This window comes from Oncorhynchus tshawytscha, linkage group LG02 (assembly GCF_018296145.1).
Source record: "Oncorhynchus tshawytscha isolate Ot180627B linkage group LG02, Otsh_v2.0, whole genome shotgun sequence".
NCBI lineage: Eukaryota > Metazoa > Chordata > Actinopteri > Salmoniformes > Salmonidae > Oncorhynchus > Oncorhynchus tshawytscha.
Genome location: NC_056430.1, coordinates 27,891,418 through 27,917,296, shown reverse-complemented (window position 1 = coordinate 27,917,296; position 25,879 = coordinate 27,891,418).

The window sequence follows — 25,879 nt, the reverse complement described above, 5'->3', positions numbered from 1 at the left end:
GCAGTGTCTCCTCTACGTTTGGAGTCCACAGAAACCCAAAATAACCACATAAATATTCCCTTACCTTTGATGTTCTTCGATCAGAAGACGTAAAGGAGTCATACTTACCCAATACATCGTTTGGTTTCAAGTTGTTTTGTATTAGCATATGCTAACAGCTTCAGCTGAAATGCACCCAAAATAACTTCTGCTCCTTCTGGTCCCGCACTCTTGCATCAAATCTTCAAAATTACATATTATATGTCGACTAAACTGGTCAAACTAAGTGCAGAATCGAGCAAAATGATGTTTTTATCATGTAAAACAATGATCATCGCAACAAACGAACCGGCTTCAACTGGTGTCTATTGGAAAAGAACGTTCCCCAAATCGCAGCGCAAATGCATGTATGTGAGAGTGAACCGGGCATTTTCGCCCGCCAAATGAGGGAGCGCGAAATTCAAACAATGAACGTGCCAATTGAAAGCAGACATCGCGCTGAACAAATACATACTGTTCCCAGATCGGTAGCTGCCTGGGAAGGGTGGGGGCGATGACGTCAAAGTTGACCCAACTTTTCTCTTGACAAGAGAGAGTTTGGGAGAAAGGCTGCCCTGAGAGTTCTGCTTTACATACAGACATAATTTAAACGGTTTTAGAAACTTTAGAGTGTTTTCTATTCAATAATTATTATTATATGCATATATTAGCAATTTTGGAAAAAAATATTTTCAGTTTACTATGGGCACGCACTTCCTCCAACGGGGGCAGTATTGAGCCATAAACTCAAGAGGTTAATCCACCTGGCATGTCAGATTAAAAAAAAAACTTTACAGCAAAAGCTATCCAAGCGTTTATGTTAGGACATCTCTTTCAGCAGACAAAACATTACAAACAGCCAGCAGCAAAGTAGATTGGTCACGAAAGTCAGAAAAGCAATAAAATGAATTGCTTACCTTTGATGATCTTCGGATGTTTGCACTCACAAGACTCCCAGTTACACAATAAATGTTCCTTTTGTTCCATAAAGATTATTTTTATATCCAAAATACCTCCATTTGGTTGGCGCGTTTTGTTCAGAAATCCACAGGCTCGAGCGGTCACGACGGTGAAATTCCAAATAGTATCGGTAAAGTTTGCAGAAACATGTCAAACGTTTTTTTTTAATAATCAATCCTCAGGTTGTTTTTACAATAAATAATCGATAATATTTCAACCGGACCGTAGCTTTATCAATAGGAGAGAGAGAGAAAATGTCTGCTCCAAGCTGTTGCTCATGCAAAACTCTGCTAGCACCCAGCCATCCACTGAAGCGATGTGATGGTTCTCACTCATTTTTCAGATGTGTGCATTTCCAAATGATGTCCAATCAATTGAATTTACCACAGGTGGACTCCAATCAGGTTGTAGAAACATCTCAAGGATGATCAATGGAAACCGGATGCACCTGAGCTCAATTTCAAGTCTCATAGCAAAGGGTCTCAGTACTTTTTTAAATAAGGTATTTCTGTTTTTAAATTTTAATACATGTGCAAACATTTCTAGAAACCTGATTTCCCTTTGTCGTTATGGGGTATTGTGTGAATAAGGGGTATTATAGAATAAGACTGTAACTTAACAAAATGTGGAAAAAGTCAAGTGGTCTGAATACTTACCGAATGCACTGTATAGTGTAGGCCTTAAATTTTCGCAAAGATCCTATACGATTGGTAATGGGAAATGATGATTTATATTTTCTGCAAAAAACTACCACCTGTCTCTAAAAATGCGCTCTCTGTGAATAAAGTGTTCCAAATCTTCTAACAGATCATTCATCTCTCATTCCATTTCCCATTATATCAGTGAATTTGTTACGATAATAATCTATATAAAGTACAGTATTTCAACAATGGTTTCACTTTCACGTGTGCCTCTAATTTAACAAATTACTGTACTTTACATAGATAATTATTATTGTTTGACAAGCAGTTCTCTTATTCCACCACTTCAAATCAAATCAAATCAAATTTTATTTGTCACATACACATGGTTAGCAGATGCTAATGCGAGTGTAGCGAAATGCTTGTGCTTCTAGTTCCGACAATGCAGTAATAACCAACAAGTAATCTAGCTAACAATTCCAAAACCACTACCTTATAGACACAAGTATAAGGGGATAAAGAATATGTACCTAAAGATATATGAATGAGTGATGGTACAGAGCGACATAGGCAAGATACAGTAGATGGTATTGAGTGCAGTATATACATATGAGATGAGTATGTAAACAAAGTGGCATAGTTAAAGTGGCTAGTGATACATGTATTACATAAAGATGCAGTAGATGATATAGACTACAGTTTATACATATACATATGAGATGAATAATGTAGGGTATGTAAACATTATATTAGGTAGCATTGTTTAAAGTGGCTAGTGATATATTTTACATAATTTCCCATCAATTCCCATTATTAAAGTGGCTGGAGTTGAGTCAGTGTGTTGGCAGCAGCCACTCAATGTTAGTGGTGGCTGTTTAACAGTCTGATGGCCTTGAGATAGAAGCTGTTTTTCAGTTCTCAGTCCCAGCTTTGATGCACCTGTACTGACCTCGCCTTCTGGATGATAGCGGGGTGAACAGGCAGTGGCTCAGGTGGTTGTTGTCCTTGATGATCTTTATGGCCTTCCTGTGACATTGGGTGGTGTAGGTGTCCCGGAGGGCAGGTAGTTTGCCCCCGGTGATGCGTTGTGCAGACCTCACTACCCTCTGGAGAGCCTTACGGTTGTGGGCGGAGCAGTTGCCGTACCAGGCGGTGATACAGCCCGACAGGATGCTCTCAATTGTGCATCTGTAGAAGTTTGTGAGTGCTTTTGGTGACAAGCCGAATTTCTTCAGCCTCCTGAGGTTGAAGAGGCGCTGCTGCGCCTTCTTCACGATGCTGTCTGTGTGGGTGGACTGGCACTGTGTGTATGCATGGTCATGTCTGTGGGTAAATGTACACACACTTAAGCAAACGTTCATATTGATAAATCTCACACATTGCGTGGATATGATCCCACGCATTAGTTTACTCACAGAATGTTTCACAATGTCGTCTCATATGGTTTTCATGTCAGTCCAGGATGGGGGTTCCTCAATTTTTTAAAATACTTACACTGGATCATGGGTAGAATATCCTTTCAAATACTAGTGTCCTGCACTCAAAAGCACTTGTGGTTTAATTATTGTGTCCATTATCCACATTGGCATAAGACATCAATGTACTTACTGTCTAATATGTATTCTCTTCCAGAACGCTCTCTGGTTTTTAACACTCCCATCAAGCCACTGTGACTGACAGTAATGAAAGGACACATCAATTATATATGCTCTGTTAAAGTCTCCTGATATACATGCAATAGTGTTTAATATGAGTGCCACTTGTTTTCACTGTGTGAATGCCACCAGTTTTAGCATCACCATCTTTGGTAAATGGATTATCATGAAACATTCAACTGATATGGGCCATTATGCCAAACTGCCAACATAAAAAAACGTTTTCTGACTAGAGTACACTGGCCTTGTTTCAATAAAGTAGATAGATGCACAAAAGGTATCTCAGCTAACAAATCAATGAATTAGTGATCCCCACATCTGCCCTTTGAGTGTTATTCTTTTCAAGGGAACATACACTTCTCATTCAGAACAGCCATACACACCACAGCCTTACGGCAAGGCACTAGGGATCTTGCAGTAGATGTTGATCAACTATCAGCTGATCAAATGTTTCCCTCATTGCAGCCTACTCTCTGCAACATAATGCATTGAGTTAGAATTCTACAAACACAAACCTAGGCAGAAGAGAATGTATCCTAAAATAGGAACATAATGCTGGGAACAGAATGCTGATCTGATAAAGCTCTGCTGAATTGCACCTTTTACGTGGGTCAGCAATAGAACGCATCCTTCCCTGGAAGCAAAATGACACATTGAGAAAAAGCCCAAAATGCTGTGTAAGCTTTTTGCTGTCAAATAGAACTCAAACAGTACTGCTTTATGTGTGTCCTTATTTTCCAGGGGAACTTCAGATTCCCCTTTGTAAAGCATTCTAAAGATATTTCTGCCAATTAACCCCTGCCCCAGGGGAGATTTGCCTATCTTGAGCCCCAGCTTTGCGCCTGTGCAGCTGGCAGCGTCACTCCCCCTGTGTCTCAGGTATAATTTGCATGGCTCGGTCAAGGCTGAACTGGAACTGATGAAGCGATGCAGTTTGGAGGTCTTCCTGCTTTATCTGTTGGCTCCTAAAAGCTGAGCGTATTTGCATTGCTTTTAACTTCCGCTAGCTCAGCAGCACACATGATAAAGGAAGAACAGCACACTTTACTAGGTTTACTAGGTTTCTTCCTAGGTTTTGGCCTTTCTAGTGAGTTTTTCCTAGCCACTGTGCTTCTACACCTGCATTGCTTGCTGTTTGGGGTTTTAGGCTGGGTTTCTGTACAGCATTTTGAGATATCAGCTGATGTAAGAAGGGCTATATGAATAAAATTGATTTGATTTGAAATTGATTTGATTTACTAACCGTCCTCGAGAAAGGAAGCTGGAGCTGATGTTTTGCATTGAGAGAATACAAGGATAGGGCCCACATACAGTACATACAGTACACAGTCATATTGGGTGTTATTATGGGCCTCCAATGCTCTTAGTAGATGTATTTGGAAATAGGCACAGCTCAGGTTAATGTGATGGCAAATGTTGGTAATACTGACCATTTCAAGCTCATATGAATAATCATAAGCCTATTCTGAGAGGTTTCCAGAAGCCATTGTGTTAAGTTTCCCAGACAGATCTGCCATGCAGTAGGGGTAACCAATTCCCAACATGTTGCTCTAATTGTCAGGCCCATCACTATCTCATTGCTCTGGGAAGACCTTTGTGGAGGCTTTGTGAAGGCTCATGGAGTGACTCAACCATATATTTTATTTATCACCTTTTAATCATGCAGAGGATTTATGAAATGTTGATTGCTGTACATTATTCAGCCTGTCTCCTAGGAGACGGTCTGCTCCATGGCTTGACACCATGGTGCTACTTATCTTCAGCGATTGTACAATATATCTCCATGTCCAGAGACTGGGAGAAGGGCTATTGAAAAATAGATGTTCTGCCTTCTTTTCACACGTCATAACAATGACAGCTTTATTTTCTTGTGAAGTACATTCACTGCTCCCTAGTCCCAGTCCTTGATGTTACGATTTATGTGCAACAGTCTGTAAAATCATAATAGGTATAAAGCAACATAGGATTTTACAGGCAATGTCCTCAAACCTCTCATGCTACAGGTGCAAGATTGTAGCCCCTTCTCCTTATTTACCTTAGGAAGTATAAAACATTTGACACACTACTTTTTTTCCTGAGCTGCAGCATTTATTTCATGAGAATTTTTGAAGGGTGACCTTCAATTCATATATTTATTGCTGTACGTCTCTTCTACTATCTCATTGGGACCTCCGTGAAGGAGATACATTTTTGTTTTATGTCTTGCAGTGAATCAAATCGCTTTTATGTCAACATTTCTCCCACTATTCAAACAAAATGAGAGCATAAGCATTCAGGTCTCTCCTTTTCCCATCTCTGTTGAATTTGGATGATGTCCAGAACAATTCAGAGGTAAATAATATGCATTGAATATGACAACAGCCCGGTTGTGTTTTACAAGGTGAGCAAAATATGACTTGCCGCATCCCCAATATAAAAAAGAACAACAACTAATCTATACTTTTCCCCCTGGGTATCCATATTGAGAGGCTATTATTTCACTGTGTGTCTGGTGCCCAGAATCAGCACTTGCTGCTCCTATCTTCTCCATCTGACAAACGCCCAGTAATCCCACACAATTTCCTTTCGGTATCCTTTGTATGACAGCTGTACCACCAGCCAAGACCCTGGTGGGCGAACATTGAGCAGTATAAACCATATCGGTCCCATGTCAGTCTCTCACTCAGTCTCTCACTCAGTGTCTTACTTTGTCTCTCTCTATCTGTGTCTCTCTTCATCTGTCTCTGTCTCTCTCTTTCTCTGTCTGTTGCTCCCGCTGTCTCCCTCTGTCTTCAACTGTCTCTCTGTCTGTGTCTCTCTCTTGGTCTCTGTCTCTGTCTCTCTTGGTCTCTGTCTCTGTCTCTCTTGGTCTCTGTCTCTCTCTCTTGGTCTCTCTCTCTCTCTCTCAGTCAGTCTCTCTCTCTCTCTGTCAGTCTCTCTCTCTCTCTCTCTCTCTCTCTCTCTCAGTCAGTCTCTCTCTCTCTCAGTCATTCTCTCTCTCTCAGTCTGTCTCTCTCTCTCTCTCTCTCTCTCTCTCTCTCTCTCTCTGTCAGTCTCTCTCTCTCTCTCTCAGTCAGTCTCTCTCTCTCTCAGTCAGTCTCTCTCTCTCTCACTCTCTCTCAGTCAGTCTCTCTCTCTCTCAGTCAGTCTCTCTCTCTCAGTCAGTCTCTCTCTCTCTCTCTCTCTAGTCAGTCTCTATCTCTCTCAGTCAGTCTCTCTCTCTCTCTCTCTCTCTCTCTCTCAGTCAGTCTCTCTCTCTCTCAGTCAGTCTCTCTCTCTCTCAGGCAGTCTCTCTCTCTCTCTCTCTGTCAGTCTCTCTCTCTCAGTTAGTCTCTCTCTGAGTCAGTCTCTCTCTCTCTCTCTGTCAGTCTCTCTCTCTCTCTCTCTCTCTCTCTCAGTCTCTCTCTCTCTCTCAGTCAGTCTCTCTCTCTCTGTCTCTCTCTCTCTCTCTCTGTCAGTCTCTCTCTCTCAGTCAGTCTCTCTCAGTCAGTCTCTCTCTCTCTCTCAGTCAGTCTCTCTCTCAGTCAGTCTCTCTCTCTCTCTCTCTCAGTCAGTCTCTCTCTCAGGCAGTCTCTCTCTCTCTCTCTCTCAGTCAGTCTCTCTCTCTCAGTCAGTCTCTCTCTCTGAGTCAGTCTCTCTCTCTCTCTCTCTGTCAGTCTCTCTCTCTCTCTCTCTCTCTCTCTCTCTGTCAGTCTCTCTCTCTCTCTCTCAGTCAGTCTCTCTCTCTCTGTCTCTCTCTCTCTCTCTCTCAGTCAGTCTCTCTCTCTCTCTCTCAGTCAGTCTCTCTCTCTCAGTCAGTCAGTCAGTCAGTCTCTCTCTCTCTCTCTGTCTATGTCAATCTCTCTGTCTCACTCTCTCTCTCTGTCAGTGTGTGTCTCTCTCTCTCTCTCTCCGTGTCCATGTCTATCACTCTGCCTCTGTATGTGTCTCTCTCTCTCAATTCAATTCAATTCAATTCAAGGGCTTTATTGACATGGGAAACATGTGTTAACATTGCCAAAGCAAGTGAGGTAGATAATATATAAAGTGAAATAAACAATAAAAATTAACAGTAAACATTACACATACAGAAGTTTCAAAACAATAAAGACATTACAAATGTCATATTATATATATACAGTGTTTTAACAATGTACAAATGGTTAAAGGACACAAGATAAAATAAATATGGGTTGTATTTACAATGATGTGTGTTCTTCACTGGTTGCCCTTTTCTCGTGGCAACAGGTCACACATATTACTGCTGTGATGGCACACTGTGGAATTTCACCCAGTGGATATGGGAGTTTATCAAAATTGGATTTGTTTTCGAATTCTTTGTGGATCTGTGTAATCTGAGGGAAATATGTCTCTCTAATATGGTCATACATTGGGCAGGAGGTTAGGAAGTGCAGCTCAGTTTCCACCTCATTTTGTGGGCAGTGAGCACATAGCCTGTCTTCTCTTGAGAGCCATGTCTGCCTACGGCGGCCTTTCTCAATAGCAAGGCTATGCTCACTGAGTCTGTACATAGTCAAAGCTTTCCTTAATTTTGGGTCAGTCACAGTGGTCAGGTATTCTGCCGCTGTGTACTCTCTGTGTAGGGCCAAATAGCATTCTAGTTTGCTCTGTTTTTTTGTTAATTCTTTCCAATGTGTCAAGTAATTATTTTTTGTTTTCTCATGATTTGGTTGGGTCTAATTGTGCTGCTGTCCTGGGGCTCTGTGGGGTGTGTTTGTGAACAGAGCCCCTGGACCAGCTTGCTTAGGGGACTCTTCTCCAGGTTCATCTCTCTGTAGGTGATGGCTTTGTTATGGAAGGTTTGGGAATCGCTTCCTTTTAGGTGGTTGTAGAATTTAACGGCTATTTTCTGGATTTTGATAATTAGTGGGTATCGGCCTAATTCTGCTCTGCATGGATTATTTGGTGTTCTACGTTGTACACGTAGGATATTTTTGCAGAATTTTGCATGCAGAGTCTCAATTTGGTGTTTGTCCCATTTTGTGAAGTCTTGGTTGGTGAGCGGACCCCAGACCTCACAACCATAAAGGGCAATGGGCTCTATGACTGATTCAAGTATTTTTAACCAGATCCTAATTGGTATGTTGAAATTTATGTTCCTTTTGATGGCATAGAATGCCCTTCTTGCCTTGTCTCTCAGATCCTTCACAGCTTTGTGGAAGTTACCTGTGGCGCTGATGTTTAGGCCATGGTATGTATCGTTTTTTGTGTGCTCTAGGGCAACAGTGTCTAGATGGAATTTGTATTTGTGGTCCTGGCAACTGGACCGTTTTTGGAACACCATTATTTTGGTCTTACTGAGATTTACTGTCAGGGCCCAGGTCTGTCAGAACCTGTGCAGAAGATCTAGGTGCTGCTGTAGGCCCTCCTTGGTTGGTTTTTATTTTGTCCTGCAACTCATTCAATGTTCTCTCTCTCTCTCTCTCTCTCTCTCTCTCTCAGTTTCTCTCAGTTTCTCTCTGTGTCTCTCTCTGTGTGTGTCTCTCTCTCTCTCTCTCTCTCTCTGTGTCTCTGTCTCTGTGTCAGTGTCTCTCTCTCTGTCTCTGTCTCTGTGTCAGTGTGTCTCAGTCTCTCGCTCTGCATCTCAGTCTCTCTCAGTGTCTCAGTCTATCTCTCACTCTCAGTCTCTCAGTCTGTTTCTCTCTCTGTCTCAGTCTCTCTCTCTCTCTTTCTCAGTCTCAGTCTCTCTGTCTGACTTTCTGTCTCACTGACCGTTTTTGGAACACCATTATTTTGGTCTTACTGAGATTTACTGTCAGGGCCCAGGTCTGACAGAACCTGTGCAGAAGATCTAGGTGCTGCTGTAGGCCCTCCTTGGTTGGTTTTTATTTTGTCCTGCAACTCATTCAATGCTCTCTCTCTCTCTCTCTCTCTCTCTCTCTCTCTCTCTCTCTCTCTCCCTCTCTCTCTGTCTGTCTCTGTCTCACTCTGGCTCTCATTCTCTCTCTCTTTCATGAAAATGACCATATCTAAGCTAAAAGTCTGTCAGTTCCACTTTAAGGTTTGGTTGAAGACCTTTTTTTTGGTTGGTGATAGAATAACCAAATAATCAGCATATAGCAGGTAGCTCTGTATCAAATGGTGTGAGTGGTCCAACATGTCTGCTAATTCAGTGATATAAATGTTGAACAGGGTTGGACTCAAACAGCAGCCTTGTCTCACATCTTGATGTTGCGAATATAATTACGTTCTTTGGTTTTGGATTTTTACTGCACACTTGTTTACTGTGTACATAGATTTCATTAAGTCATACAGCTTACTTTCAAGCCCTATTTGTATAAGTTTGAAGAATAGACCTTCGTGTCAAATATAATCAAAAGCGGGGGCCCGCAGTCCTTGGTAGCAGGCCGCGACTGGTGCTGTATTATCCTCAAAGCGGGCAAAGAAGATGTTTAGCTTGTCTGGAAGCAAGACGTCGGTGTCCGTGACGTGACTGGTTTTCTTTTTGTAGTCCGTAATTGCCTACAGACCCTGCCACATACGTCTCGTGTCTGGGCTGTTGAATTACGACTCCATTTTGTCCCTATACCGACATTTCGTTTGTTGAATTGTCTTGCGGAGGGAATAACTACACCATGGTTGAATACTGTGGTTCGCGCTTTCACTTTTGTTCGAATACCGCCATCTATCCCCAGTTTCTGGTTGGGGTAGGTGTAAATAGCCACAATGGGTACAATATCGGATATTCGGTATCCGTTTATAAAATTTTCAAATTTTGGTCATTTTTCGGAAAAGATTTCGAAGACGAAACTTGGTGAGTATAGGTTTGGACTAATGGGCTGTTAGCCCAGAAACAAGATGGCATCGAGGCCTCAACACTTTTTTAAGTTAACTTCTTGGTGACAGGGGCACTATCTGCCTGCTTATATATGCATATTATTAGTAGTATTGGATAGAAAACACAGAGGTTTCTAAAACTGTTTGAATGATGTCTGTGAGTATAACATAATGAATGAGTCAGGTGTCTGGCAGAGTGCCACAGGCTCTGAGGTGCGGTCACGAGAGAGGTAGCTCTCGTTCCATTGCTTTTCTACAGACATAGGAATTCTCCGGTCGGAACATTATTGAAGATTTATGATAAAAGCATCCTAAAGATTGATTCTACACTTCATTTGACATGTTTCTACGAACTGTAATATGACTTTTCGTCTGAACTTTCGCCTGGACTTGCCCGCGCCTCGTGAGTTTGGATTGTGTACTAAACGTACTGAACTGAACAAAAAGGACATAAATTATGGGATTCCTGGGAGTGCATTCTGATGAAGATCATCAAAGGTAACTGAATATTAATAATGCTATTTCTGACTTCTGTTGACTCCACAACATGGCGGGTATCTGTATGGCTTGTTTTGTTGTCTGAATGCTATACTCAGATTATTGCATGGTATGCTTTTTCCGTAAGGTTTTAAAAAAATCTGACACAGCGGTTGCATTAAGCAGAAGTGGATCTAAAATCCCATGCATAACACGTGTATCTTTTAGCAATGTTTTTTATTGTGTATGTATTTTTTATTGTGTATGCAATGTATTTCTGTGAATTGATGTGGCTCTCTGCAAAATCACCGGATGTTTTGGAACTCGCCAATGTAAACTGAGATTTTTGGAAAAATATGAACTTTATCACACAACATACATGTACTGTGTAACATGAAGTCCTATGAGTGTCATCTGATGAAGATCAAAGGTTAGTGATTAATTTTATCTCTATTTCTGCTTTTTGTGACTCCTCTCTTTGGCTGGAAAAATGGCTGTGTTTTTCTGTGACTAGGTGCTGACCTAACATAGTTGTTTGGTGTGCTATCATTCTAAAGCCTTTTTGAAATTGGACACTGTGGCTAGAGTTACAACAACTTTATCTTTAAAATGGTGTAAAATGCATGTTTGAGGAATTTTAATTATGTGATTTCTGTTGTTTTGAATTTGGCGCCCTGCAATTTCACTGGCTGTTGTTGAGGTGGGACGCTTGTGTCCCGAATATCCCAGAGAGGTTAATGCCACACAGTCAAGGTTAGGCTTGCACAGATTGGGACGACCTTAGGAAAATTCCTGTGATTGAATTGTCCTTCTAACCCTAACGGTTCCACCGCTGTCCCCCAAAAGCACCTGACATTTAGGGACAGGCTTCATTTTGTGCCTACTTTTTTTCACAGTCGCAAGACTAGGTGCATTGAAACTGCCTTGGCCCATAGAGACGGACTCTAACGTTTTTGTCCGATAGCTCATTCAAGGACCCCTTAGCAACGCCCGGATATTCAGCACCAATTAAGGTCGCTGCTCGGACTCCAAATGACCTATCGAGCCAAAACTTGGGATTCGGGATCGCCTCAGCTAGCCCTACACATGGTATCAGAACTGGACCCGCAGCTACAACGTAACTAGGTGTTTTATGTTTTTATTATGGTTTAAACAGAAGGCGCTGTGAATTCTGGGCTTGCTCTGAAATATGTGATAGTTGGCTTCTAAACGAGTTGGAAAAAGTGGATGTGGTGTCAGTTTGGTGTCAGAATGATATCTAATTGACAGATGGATAGTGACTTCCTGGCTGACTTGTGTCCATTTGCAATATGTTTAAACAGTGATAGACCATAACCAAATTGACATTCTGAAATCAACACCAACGAGCAATGGAGAGGAACCAGAATCACTGCCCGGCCATCCCGAGTTCATCGGGCCAGTCAATTTCGCATTCCTGCAGTAACTCTACATTGAGCATGTAAAATTCGTGATGGTAAATGCCCATTGAAACATATTGCAAATGGACAGCCGTGCACCTGGTGATTGGAATGGGTTACCAGGAGCACAATAAAAAATATTTTTTAATGCCTTTAGGGGGTGCAAGGGGTCCACGGTTTGGTAGGGAGCACCCCCCCACCCGTGCCCATCCAATAGGGGGCGCCTCTGGTAATTTTGGACGTTTTTCAAAGAATCATTTAAAAACAAGAGTCCCACTTCTCCCTCATCATACATGACAAATAGACCATCTAGGTTGATTCTTGGCTTAACATAGTGATATACATCATTTGGGCAGTATAAATGCCATTTGGACATGGTTCACTGACTTTTGACTTCGACTTTTGACTTCCTATGATATGATATTGCAAATGGACAAAACATCCTGATTTGGCACTTTCGATACTTTCATATTGCATTTGGACATTTCTTATGGCATTTGGCAATGGTTCACCGACTTTTGACTTCAAATTTTGACATCCTATGAAATCATATTGCAAATGGACAAAACATATGCCTTATGGACAAGTTAAAAAAATATGACAATAAAATATGACAAAAGTATGTTCATACAGTTGCAATACATGTATAATTGACAAAAAAATCTAAAAGAATTTCGAAAAACGATCCAGAAAGCACTTTTTTAAGGGGTGATACGTTTTTGAAAAATATTTCAAATGTTCAAAATTTGACCCTTGGGTCTTGACTTGATGTGCATATGCAATATGAAAATTTACTGTGGAGCGCGCTCGCCATCTATTGGATTTTTGCTGTGTGACACTTGGCATTTGTCATACGACATTTGCAATGTGTTTTGAATTAAATGGCGTCCATTTGAATTGTATTGTACATCATGTATATGTTTCGTATGGTGCCAATAAGTTCCCATTCATTTTTGTCCATTTCAGGGGGATATTCCCTTACTAATAAACTCACTCACAGAGTCAGCGTATAAATCAATGTCATTGACTGAGGCTTCCCAGAACATTTTCCAGTCCACGTGACCAAAACAATTTTGAAGTGTGGATTCTGATTGGTCAGACCAACTTTGAACGGTACTAGTCACTGGTACATCCTGTTTGAGTTTTTGCCTATGGGACGGTATGGGCAAGATGAAGTCCTGGTCGGATTTGCCGAATGGAGGGTGGGGGAGGGCCTTGTATGCATCGCGGAAGATAGAGTAGCAGTGGTCCAGTGTTTTGCTCGAGCAGGTACTATAGTCAATGTGCTGGTAGAATGTAGGTAGCCTTGCTCTCAAATGAGCTTTGTTAAAGTCCACAGTTACAATAAATGCAACCTCAGAATATATGGTTTCCAGTTTACATAGAGTCCAGTGAAGTTCTTTCAGGGCCGGGGATGGGGTTGTATACACGGCTGTGACTATAATCGAAGAGAATTCTCTTGGGAGATAATGCGGTCAACATTTGATTGTAAGGAAATTCTAGGTCAGGTGAACAAAATTACTTTCCTGTATGTTTTTATTGTTACACCATGAGTCGTTAATCATGAGGCATATACCCCGCCCTTCTTCTCACCAGAGAGATGTTTGTTTCTGTCGGCGCGACGCATGAAGAAACCCGGGGGCTGTATCAACTCTGAAAACGTATCCTGAGTGAGCCATGTTTCCGTGAAACAGAGAATGTTACAATCTCTGATGTCTCTCTGGAAGGCAACTCCTGCCCTAATTTCATCCACCTTGCTGTCTAGAGACTGGACATTGGCGACTAATATGCTCGGAAGTGGTGGGTGGTGTGCTCGCCTTCTAAGTCTGACCAGGAGGCTTCTCATGTCTGCCTCTCCTGCGGCTACACCATTGTTTTGGGTCAGCCTTTGGGATTAGATCCAATGTCCAGGGTGGAGGTCCAAACAAGTCATCGACTTCGGGAAAGTCGTATATTCCTGGTCGTAATGTTGATAAGTTGACGTCGCTCTTAAATCCAATAGCTTTTCCCTGCTGTATATAATTACACTTTAGATTTTCAGGGCTAACAATATAAGAAATAATATATAAAAAACGAATTACTGCATGGTTCCCTAAGGACTTAAAGCATAGCATCTCTGTCAGCACCATCTTGCAGGCTTATTGGGTAATGCAATGGATTTAGTTGTTTTTATTGACTGAAGGATGTTACATTTTTATTTAATTTCTAATTGGTTATGTTGTAAGCCAATCCAAACAGGAAGATCACATCAGTGACTCACCCCTCCTAGGGACGGCATGAAAGAGCACCAGTAAGCCCCTGTAATAGGGTTAGAGGCAGAGAATCCCAGAGGAAAGAGGGGAACCGGCCAGGCAGAGACAGCAAGGGCGGTTCGTTGCTCTAGAGCCTTTCTATTCACCTTCACACTCCTGGGCCAGACTACACTCAATCATATCACCCACTGAAGAGATGAGTCTTCAGTAAAGACTTAAAGGTTGAGACCGAGTTTGCGTCTCTCACATGGGTAGGCAGACCATTCCATAAAAATGGAGCTCTATAGGAGAAAGCCCTGCCTCCAGCTGTTTGCTTAGAAATTCTAGGGACAATTAGGACCGTAGCGTACGTGTAGGTATGTACGGCAGGACCAAATCAGAGAGATAGGTAGGAGCAAGCCCATGTAATGCTTTGTAGGTTAGCAGTAAAACCTTGAAATCAGCCCTTGCCTTGACAGGAAGCCAGTGTAGGGAGGCTAGCACTGGAGTAATATGATCAAATTTGTTGGTTCTAGTCAGGATTCTGGCAGCCGTATTTAGCACTAACTGAAGTTTATTTAGTGCTTTATCCGGGTAGCCGGAAAGTTGAGCATTGCAGTAGTCTAACCTAGAAGTAACAAAAGGATGGATTCATTTTTCTGTATCATTTTTGGACAGAAAGTTTCTGATTTTTGCAATGTTACTTAGATGGAAAAAAGCTGTCCTTGAAACAATCTTGATATGTTCGTCAAAAGAGAGATCAGGGTCCAGAGTAACGCCGAGGTCCTTCAGTTTTTTTGAGACGACTGTTCAACCATTAAGATTAATTGTCAGATTCAACAGAAGATCTCTTTGTTTCTTGGGAGCTAGAACAAGCATCGGTATTCATCATTTCATTTAATTTCAACATTTCAATGTCACGGGATCCTTCTGTTGAAGGAGAGGCGGACCAAAACACAGCGTGGTTATTTTGATACATCTTTAATAAAGATGAAAATAGAACAATATACAAAAACAAGAAACCGAAAACAGCCCTATCTGGTGTAACAAACACAAAGACAGGAACAATCACTCACAAAACCCAACACAAAACAGGCTACCTAAATATGGCTCCCAATCAGAGACAATGACTAACACCTGCCTCTGATTGAGAACCATATCAGGCCCAAACACAGAAACAGACAAACAAGACATCCAACATAGAATGCCCACTCCGATCACACCCTGACCAAACAAAACATAGAACATACAAAGCAAATTATGGTCAGGGTGTGACATTCAAATCATTTCTCTGCACTGTTTGGAGCCCATCTGTACGATTGGTTAAGGTTGTACAGTTTAATTTTTGATTGAGTATTGCTGGTTAATTTCTTCAGAAACATGTCGATTGAATGTGATCTGACAAAGGTGTCTATGGTCTGAAAGTGAATGCACTAATGGAAGAGGGGTCCATGTCAGTGATGACATAATCAACTACACTTGAACCAAGGGCTGACCAGCAAGTAAACTGACCTAAAGAGTCCCCTCTGATTCTACCATTAAGCTTGTATCAGCCTAAGGCACGACAGAGACATAACTACTGTACAAGGAGAGGTGTCCAAATATGTGGTGGTCACATCCCAAATCAATGTAGTCAGGCTCAGAACTTGTTCTCACATTGAAATCTCCACAAATAAGTACTTTACCCTCTGCCGAAAATTGAATGATTTCTGTTTGGAGATTGTAAAACAATGGATCATAAGATGATGAATCTGAAAGAGAATAAGCTGCACATCCAGTACCAGTCAAAAGTTTGGATATTCAAGGGTTTTTCTTTATTTTTGCTATTTTCCATGTTGTAGAATAATAGTGAAGACATCAAAACTATGAAATAACACATGTAGGAAGCAAAAAGTGTTAAAGAAATCCAAGTATATTTTATATTTGAGATTCTTCAAAGTAGCCATCCTTTGCCTTGATGACAGCTTTGCACACTCTTGGCATTCTCTCAATCAGCTTCACCTAGACTGATTTTCCAACATTCTTGAAGGAGTTCCCACATATGCTGAGCACTTGTTGGCTGCTTTCCCTTCACTCTGTGGCCTAACTCATCCCAAACCATCTTAATTGGGTTGAGGTTGGGTGATTGTGTAGGCCAGGACATCTGATGCAGCATTCCATCATGCAGCCCACCTTCTTGGTAAAATAACCCTTACACAGCCTGGAAATGTGTTTTGGGTCATTGTCCTGTTGAAAAACAACTGATAGTCCCACTAAGTGCAAACCAGATGGGATGACGCTGACGCAGCCATGCTGGTTAAGTGTGCCTTGAATTCTAAATAAATCACAGACAGTGTCACCAGCAAAGCACGCCCACACCATCAGACCTCGTCCTCCATGCTTCACGGTGGGAACCACACATGCGGAGATCATCCGTTCACCTATTCTGCATCTCACAAAGGCACGGCGATTGGAACCAAAAATCTTCAATTTGGACTCATTAGACCAAAGGGCAGATATCTACCGATCTAATGTCCATTGCGCGTGTTTCTTTTGCTTATTTGAGCTGTTCTTGCCATAATATGGACTTAATCTTTTGCCAAATAGGGCTATCTTCTGTATACCACCCCTACCTTGTCACAACACAACTGATTGGTTCAAACGCAAGGAAAGAAATTCCACAAATGATCTTTTAACAAAGCACACCTGTTAATTGAAATGCATTTCAGGTGACTACCTCATGAAGCTGGTTGAGAGAATGCCAAGAGTGTGCAAAGCTGTCATCAAGGCAAAGGGTGGCTACTTTGAAGAATCTCAAATATAAAATATATTTAGATTCGTTTAACACTTTTTTGTTACTACATGATTCCATATGTGTTATTTCCTCGTTTTTTATGTCTTCGCTGTTATTCTATAATGTAGAAAATAATGAAAAACCCATGAATGAGTAGGTGTCCAAACTTACTGTATGTATACATTATTGTCACAATTCATTGCACCCATGTTACGTTTTTGCCAAATGTGGTAAGTATTTTTTTACATTTAATTCAGTGCTAAGTCCTTCTTCTGCCAAATGATGATTCCACCCGAAGACCTATCCCGGTTTAACATTGTTATGTTTGATGGTAGTAAACTTTCTCTATAGCCTGAGGAACACTGAGTATCATCCCTCTCTCTCTGTGTATAAAGTATTCCGTATTCTCCCTGCACTCTGATGTGTAAGATTAGGGTAGCAGCAGTGGTTATTTTTCTTCTGTTAGGCTTTCCAAAGTTTACTTGGAAAGGGTCTAACCACCCCTGTCAAGGCTGATCTTTAATCTGAGTAAGGAAGTACGGTGGGATAATGGACTTTTCCACAGGGCCCCTGGACTGACTGGCACGTATACTCAACATAATTATAAATGCAAAATGCAAGAATTTCAAAGATTTAACTGAGTGATAAATTCCTTTGGCACTAATCTATGGATTTCACATGACTGGGAATACAGATATACAACTGTTGGTCACAGATACCTTTGAAAAAGTTTGGGCGTGGATCAGAAAACCAGTCAGACCTTTTGCAGCGCAACACATCTCCTTCGCACAGAGTTGATCAGGCCATTGATTCTTGACTGTGGAATGTTTTCCTTCTCCTCCTCAATGGCTGTGCAAAGTTGCTGGATATTGTCAGGAACTGGAACATGCTGTCGTTCACGTCGATCCAGAGCATTCCAAACATGCGTGGTGAATATGCAGGCCATGGAAAAATTGGGATATTTTCATCTTCATCAATTGTGTACAGATCCTTGCGACATGGGGCAGTGCATTATCATGCTGAAACTGAAATGATGGGGAGTGGATGAATGGCACAACAATTTTTAATTTAGTCAGTTAAGAACAAATTCTTATTTTCAATGACAGCCTAGGAACAGTGGGTTAACTGCCTGTTCAGGGGCAGAACGACAGATTTGTACCTTGTCAGCTCGGGGATTTGAACTTGCAACCTTCCGGTTACTAGTCCAACGCTCTAACCACTAGGCTACCCTGCCGCCCCAACAATAGGCCTCAGGATCTCGTCACGGTATCGCTGTGCATTCAAATTGCCGTATATAAAATGCAATTGTATTCGTTGTCCATAGCTTATGCCTGCCAATACCATAACCTCACAGCCACCATGGGGCACTTTGTTCACAAAGTTGGAATCAGCAAACTGCTTGCCCACATAACGCTATACACGTAGTCTGCGATTGTGAGGCTGTTTAAAAAAAAAAAAAATTATTGCCAAATTCTCTAAAACATTGTTGGAGGCAGTTTATGGTAGAGAAATGAACATTCAATTCTCTGGCAACAGCTCTGATGGACATTCCTGCAGTCAGCATGCCATTTGCACTCTCCCTCAAAACTTGAGACATCTGTGGCATTGTGTTGTGTAACAAAACTGCACATTTTAGAGTGAACCTTTGTAATGATCATGCTATTTAATCAGCCTCTTGATATGCCACACCTATCAGTTGGATATATTATCTTGGCAAAGGAGAAATGCTCACTAACAGTGACATAAACAAAATTGCGCATACAATTTAAGAAAAATAAGCATTTTGTGCTCATGAAACTTGGGACCAACACTTTACATGTTGCGTTTATATATTTTTCCAGTGTACATGACACGGTTATGGAGTCATAGTTTTCAAATGGAGTGAACATAAATATCAATGGTGGCAGACATTATATTTATTCAAAATGAAATTCTGCTTCTGATATCATGAGGAGAGGAGGTTGGTGCCTGCACAGGAAGCATACCAGCCTGAGTGCTGTCAGGTCTTAGCGGGTGGACATTCATTGTAACCAACATTGACAGGGACTATTTTTAAACCTCTCTCATCCATATGACTCCTGTTATGCAATGTACCACATAGTCATATCCTGTTTTCTTGTCACAAACGAATGCAGAAAAAACCCGAATAACCAATTGTTATCAAAGCAGCAGGCAACTCATAGAACTGCAGTCAGATTTTTCCTTTGTGATGATTTTACTGTCATATACATAGCCATATAAAGATATGGCTATTATACTGCAAATATGGCTTTGGTCGTACTCCTTTAGATTTTGAATTAATGATGACTTGCTGAAGAAGCAGAACTATCAGGAAAAATTTAAATATCAATACATTCCTTTTTCCTGCGGGTCATTTGTTTTGCAATACTATTCCACAAACGCACCATAGCAGATGTGATACAATTAAGCAATAAGGCCAGAGGAGGTGTGGTATATGGCCAATATACCATGGCTAAGATTTGTTCTTTTGTATGACGCAACGCGGAGTGCCTGGAAACAGCCCTTAGCCGTGGTATATTGGTCATACATCAGAAACCCCTGAGTTGCCTTATTGCTATTATAAACTGGTTACCAATGTAATTAAGTTGTAAAAATACATGTTTTGTCATACCCGTGGCATACGGTCTGATATACAACGGCTGTCAGCCAATCAGCACTCAGGGCTTGATCCATCCAGTTTATAATATTAAACAAAATATGACAGAATGGATCACAAATATTAGTTTCAGTACTCCTGAAGATATTAACAAAACAATCACATATTACATGCCTTGGATTTCTTTCACAGGATTATCACATGATCTCACATAATGTCATTTTAATGGGTCCTTCTAATGGAGTAACTGCAACCTCCAACACATTAGTAGAGGTAAAATAGCGAAGTAAGAAATGGTGCACATTTCTGGTTGTATTGTTACTTTCCCCAGCAAGAAAACCAAAAATTGTCACGCAAACAGAAAGGAGAACTAACAACGTCACTGACAACAACCAAAACAAAACAGGTAAGGTTTTATGAGGGGTTCTGAAAGACACTCGTTGGGGTGTCCACTGAAAGTTGACTAGTAGCAACAACTGGGACCTAAGACCGGCATCATGAGTGCCCACTACATTTACCCAAGTAGAGGCAAACAAAAGAAAAATCCACAATATATGTAGACACAGGAAGCGAACCAAAAAGTGTCTCAAAACGAAAACAGGGAAGATCAGATAAAGGACTGTTTTTCTAGAAATCAAATAGGGAGAGCAAACTAAAGGTGTTAACCCTCCACATCTCTCATGCCAACTGGAAACACCTTTCAACTAATGAGATGGAGAAGCCACCACAGGTGTAATACAATCAGTGCCCCACATGCTAATGTCCAACCTCTAAATATAAATGGAAAAACCAAAGCCTGTAACAGGATCTACACATCTGCCTAACACAATTGACATCACACTTGTGCAGAGCTAGTATTTCACAAACAATTCATGGTGTTAAATGTATGATTCGTTGTCCATAGGCCAGGGAAGAAATTAGACTTACTTTCAAGACAGAATGAAGAACTTGCATCAAAACATACATGAACTGCTGGTTCATTTTCCTTCTTGGGGTAATTGTGACTCACACTCATCTACAAATAGAAGATGCAGACAAATCAACCTGGTTACCATAGCTATTATGAGTTTTGTGTCTCATTACAAATGGCTGAGGCTATGTTTTGGTTCAGTTCACAGGACAAGATTAGCTAAATCACAAAACAAGATTACCCTTTTGGCGTTGGTGAAGCCTGGATGTGATGCATCACGCTGTGCACTTTCATCAGTTGAGCAGTGTCCTTTTTACTAAACAGTATGGGGCCATCATCAGACAACACACCATGTTTGCTTGGTAGGGAGCTTTGACCTCCCCTTTCAAAAGGCAGCTTTGTGATGTTGTACAAGCCATGCAAATGGGAGCCAGGATTTCTTTATCTGCTTCCAGCAGTGGTAGAACAAAAGGGTGATGGAATTATCACAGCCAAGGCTGTTTGATGACTGTAAAGTGCAGACACTGGTTGCTATTTAGAAAATTGGTGACTCAAATCGATTTGGACACCCATTACTCATTAAAACAATGTTTGTCTGTGATTCCAGATGAAATCACTGTGTTCTGTCATGGCTTTGACTATTCAATTGACCACTTTCTTGAGGCAGAGAATGAATCCTTGTCAAGCATAATGGTATGCCAGCTAGAACATGCTGTTAACATGTCTGTTCATTTACTGATAGAATAATATTGATCCAAGATGTTAAAGAGTTACTTTAAACATGGTTGAGACACCATATAGCACAGTCTAAGTGTACAACTTTTTACAGCAAGAGACTCCCTTGACTTGGACACAGTGGTGGAGAAATCCATACCCCATTTATCTGGCTCCCTCAGGGCACATAGGTTTAATTCTAGACCGAGAGGACAAACACAACTTGAACAACAACATAACAATGGTGGGTAATTGACCAAGTCAAAAGGCAATCCCCCACACAATCAATCCCTCTTTGACCACCTCTCTAACTGCAACAATGAATGACTGGTGGTTGAGGATGGTCATGCTCGCACGAGGTCTGTTGAGTTACCTGTTGCACAAGACCAAAGCCCTGAAGAGTGTAAGCTCTTTACATCTCCCCGACTATCATGTGTTGTAGAATGGTGCTTTCAGTTTCATCATTCAACCACTGTGCTCAAACACAGCTTGTTTACGGTTAACCTACCAAGTCTTTTATATCCCCTACCTTTTTCAAATAGAATTTAAGAGTATGATTAACAATAACATGATTGAACATTACCAGTGTTATAACAGTCCCAAAATTGTTTACACAATTGGAAGCTATTGTCTTTGCATGAGTACATTTACATGTAGATGTACTTTTAAACTGATGAAGTGAAATTGAGGGGGAGGATGTTTTTCTCTCAGTTTGTCTTCCTTTTAAGGTTCAGCTACTGAACAGAGCTGGAACATTATGCACTGACCTTGTTTTACCCTGCATTTGTTTATCTGATCATTTTAATCTCAAATAATTACAATTTGACACAGAACTGTAATTTCTTGTTGGTATACGCTGAGAAGATTCATAAAAGGGTCCTGTATCCACAGGTTATTTTTTGCCTTGCTTCCCTCCATGTTATTATTACACTGTTCCTCTTTTCCAACTGAACCTATACCTCATATTATTCCACTAAAAATCTCTGCCTCTCTTGCTTACACACCTACCCTCTGTAACACATAACCTTTAACTTTGATAGTTGTTCATAACATAAAAATAGATTTTTTTAAGACCCTACTAACTTGATTTACAATAATATCTTAAATTAATAATGTCTGTTATGAGGAAATCGTCCAATTTCTAACACAATAAAGGGAATATGAGATAGCTCTTCAAATCTAGGGTTTAGTCACGCATTGTTGAGAATGTTACAGAAATGAATTGGAGGGCCGGTTCCTGTGAGGAATGAAATCTGTAAGAACTATGAAAAAATATAGTTAATGCTCAAAATACACTCAATGTGCCCATGTGAAAGAGCTAAATGAATCAACCATCCACTCAACAAATTGGTCAACCAGGGACGTAAATGTACCACACCATATGTGTGCTGTCACATGAATGCCTATCCATACTCGTTGATACCTTTAGTTTCCTCTCCACCTATTATCTTTCTAGGAACCATAGCAGAACAGGGCCTTCTATAGATTCAGTCTGCTGGGTTATTCACAAGCATTCCTGTAGGGTGAGGGGTGAGGAGGCTGAAGGTAATTGCTAAACCCACTTCCCCTTGAGGGGGACAAAGATTGTGAAAAGTGAGAGATAATAAGCATGATAATCACATAAGCTTACATGTAAAAGGCTTGAGGCAATGCAATAGACTAGACACTTGCTCTCAACATTAAATCAGACACTGGGACCTCTACTATGTAAATACATTTGCACATGGTTTCATTTGTTTTAGGCATTAATTGTTTTATTATGTATTTCATGTAAATATGAATGCAATGCGGTGGGTGAAATGACATGCATTAAAGTAATGATGTGCTTTACAAGAGGAACAACTACGTGCTTTCATAGGAATGCATGATCAGAATACAGTATAGCACTAGCATACTCCCACACACACACATGCATACATGGCATGTACACACAGACATATGTGTCAAACATAGATTACTTTGACACTATGCATGGCAATAACATATCTTAATTAATGCTGTCTCACAAATACAAAAAAAAGTGGTACAAAGGGTAGCTTTTTTGTTTCCTTTTTACTGTGCGTGCAGGAATATTTTATATACATTTTTACTGCTTTTCTCACCCCCAGACTGCAAACAGCTCAATACCCTTGCCAACGGATTCCTTTCAATATAGAACGGATACACTCTACAGTTCACTCTATGCCATGTTTCCACCTATTGACTATACATAAAATACATGAATAATTGATTTGCAGCTCGACAATGTAGAAATCAATATGGTTTAAAGCTTGAACATGAGACACAGCACTCAGTTTTCATGATTGGAGTAAACATATTACCAGTAACCCAAAGTCTACAGCAGCCAAGGAGACACCATAGCGTAGAGTAGACTGGAGTTCCAATTTGACACTAGCGCTTCAAAGGTTTTATGGATGCTGTTTCTCAAATTATAGAGGAAACTACAAATCTAAACACTGCTTTGATCGGGGAGATTGGTTTTTGTACTTTAGAGTTAGAGGGACGTGAATCACCTCTGATTTTAATTAAATAAACGGGTGGATAATTATGAACTCTCTGGTGGCAGTGCCAGTTAATTGCTGATTAAGCGAGTTGGCCATTGTTTTTCCTCATTGCTCTGAGGATTAATGAGATGGCCACCAGTGTGCTGTAGCTGACTCACCTTTCAATTTGGAAAGATGGCAGTAATTGAAAATCGGTTGGTTCCAGACTGGTTCGGACGGAGACAATTACACCGATTAGTCGTAAGCTCTGGGTAAGTGCTGCTCATGTCTGTATAAAAGTGTCATACCTGGTCAGAGAGGGGAATTATGGGACTTGGGCTGTGGTAAGGGCGTCCAACAGGGAGATCGCTCTAGTTTGAAGTCAAAGTTCAAAGTCCATCCAGGTCCCAAGAACATCTAGAATTGCCTTCAAACCCGGCCACCAGTGGGCAACAGTGAGATCTATTACCTTCAAGTAGCCTGGAGGCTTTCTAGGGTGTTGTGGACAGGGATGGTGGATGCCTTTCCCAAACTTGAACCCTTAACAAGATGTGAAACCCCCAGCCCGACTTGAGTGTTCGATTTGGTAACAGTGTCTCAACTTAAATTTCGGAGTCAAACTGTGACTAAGCACAAAGACCACATTCTACAGGGTCCAAATAGTGAGCTTATACCATCTCAGAGAAAATTGATGAACATGAACACCAATGATGCCAACATATTGATGTGCAGGGTAACCACCAACACAACAACACAAACAGAGACTTAGGTGATTTTAATAACGAGTCACCTTTTCTTTTTTAATTGATTTGTTTAATTTATTCCAATTTGAGAATTTAATGTGTACACAGCTGTCACATTGCTCTTTAAGACCATTAAATAGCAATTGATCTCTTTGCATTCAAAGTAGCGAAGGCACTATGCTAATGCAGTAGGCAGATCATTTGTTTGCTGCCTTTAATGAACACAAGGGGTTCATCAAGAGGAGAATAGTATTTCAATTATCTCTTGTCTGTTCCTTATTCATCATGTGTGACAGAAAAGCAGCACAAAAGAGTAAAACATCTACAGTACAGTTAACACCCAACTCCTTCGTATTACATCATTTTGGTCAAGTACTGTATCTGAAATTAGCATCTGTGTCTCTATTGCTGTATTTACACAGCCACCCTAAGAATCCAAATTTGATTTTCTTTCTATATCCAATATTTTTTTCTGACTGTCAACACTCAGTTTTACATATCAAATGTGTGCATTCATGTAGCCTCTGAAGTAGCACACAGATGCAATGCTCATTTTCTGTCACTGTTCCTTTACATTTTGGGGTAATTGTCATGGTAACTGCAGGGCATGTGCAAAAAAATCTGATCCTAGCATCCAGACACAGGTCGCATATGGAGGAACGGGTTTGTATCTGGATTCAGATCCACATATGGAGGTGGTATCAAATCAAATCAAATCAAATGTTTTATATAGCCCTTTGTACATCAGCTGATATCTCAAAGTGCTGTACAGAAACCCAGCCTAAAACCCCAAACAGCAAGCAATGCAGGTGTAGAAGCACGGTGGCTAGGAAAAATTCCCTAGAAAGGCCAAAACCTAGGAAGAAACCTAGAGAGGAACCAGGCTATGTGGGGTGGCCAGTCCTCTTCTGGCTGTGCCGGGTGGAGATTATAACAGAACATGGCCAAGATGTTCAAATGTTCATAAATGACCAGCATGGTCCAATAATAATAAGGCAGAACAGTTGAAACTGGAGCAGCAGCACGGCCAGGTGGACTGGGGACAGCAAGGAGTCATCATGTCAGGTAGTCCTGGGGCATGGTCCTAGGGCTCAGGTCCTCCGAGAGTGAGAAAGAAAGAGAGAAGGAGAGAATTAGAGAACGCACACTTAGATTCACACGAGACACCGAATAGGACAGGAGAAGTACTCTAGATATAACAAACTATCCACTGAGTATACAAAACATTAAGAACACCTGCTCTTTCCATGACATAGCTATGATCCATTATTGATGTCACTTGTTAAATCCACTTTTATCAGTGTAGATGAAGGGGAGGAGACAGGTTAAAGGATTTTTAAGCCTTGAAACAATTGAGACGTGGATTGTGTATGTGTGCCATTCAGACGATGAATGGGAAAGACAAAAAATGTAAGTGCCTTTGAAGGTGTGCCAGGCGCACCGGTTTGTGTCCAATACTGCAACCCTGACAGGTTTTTCACGC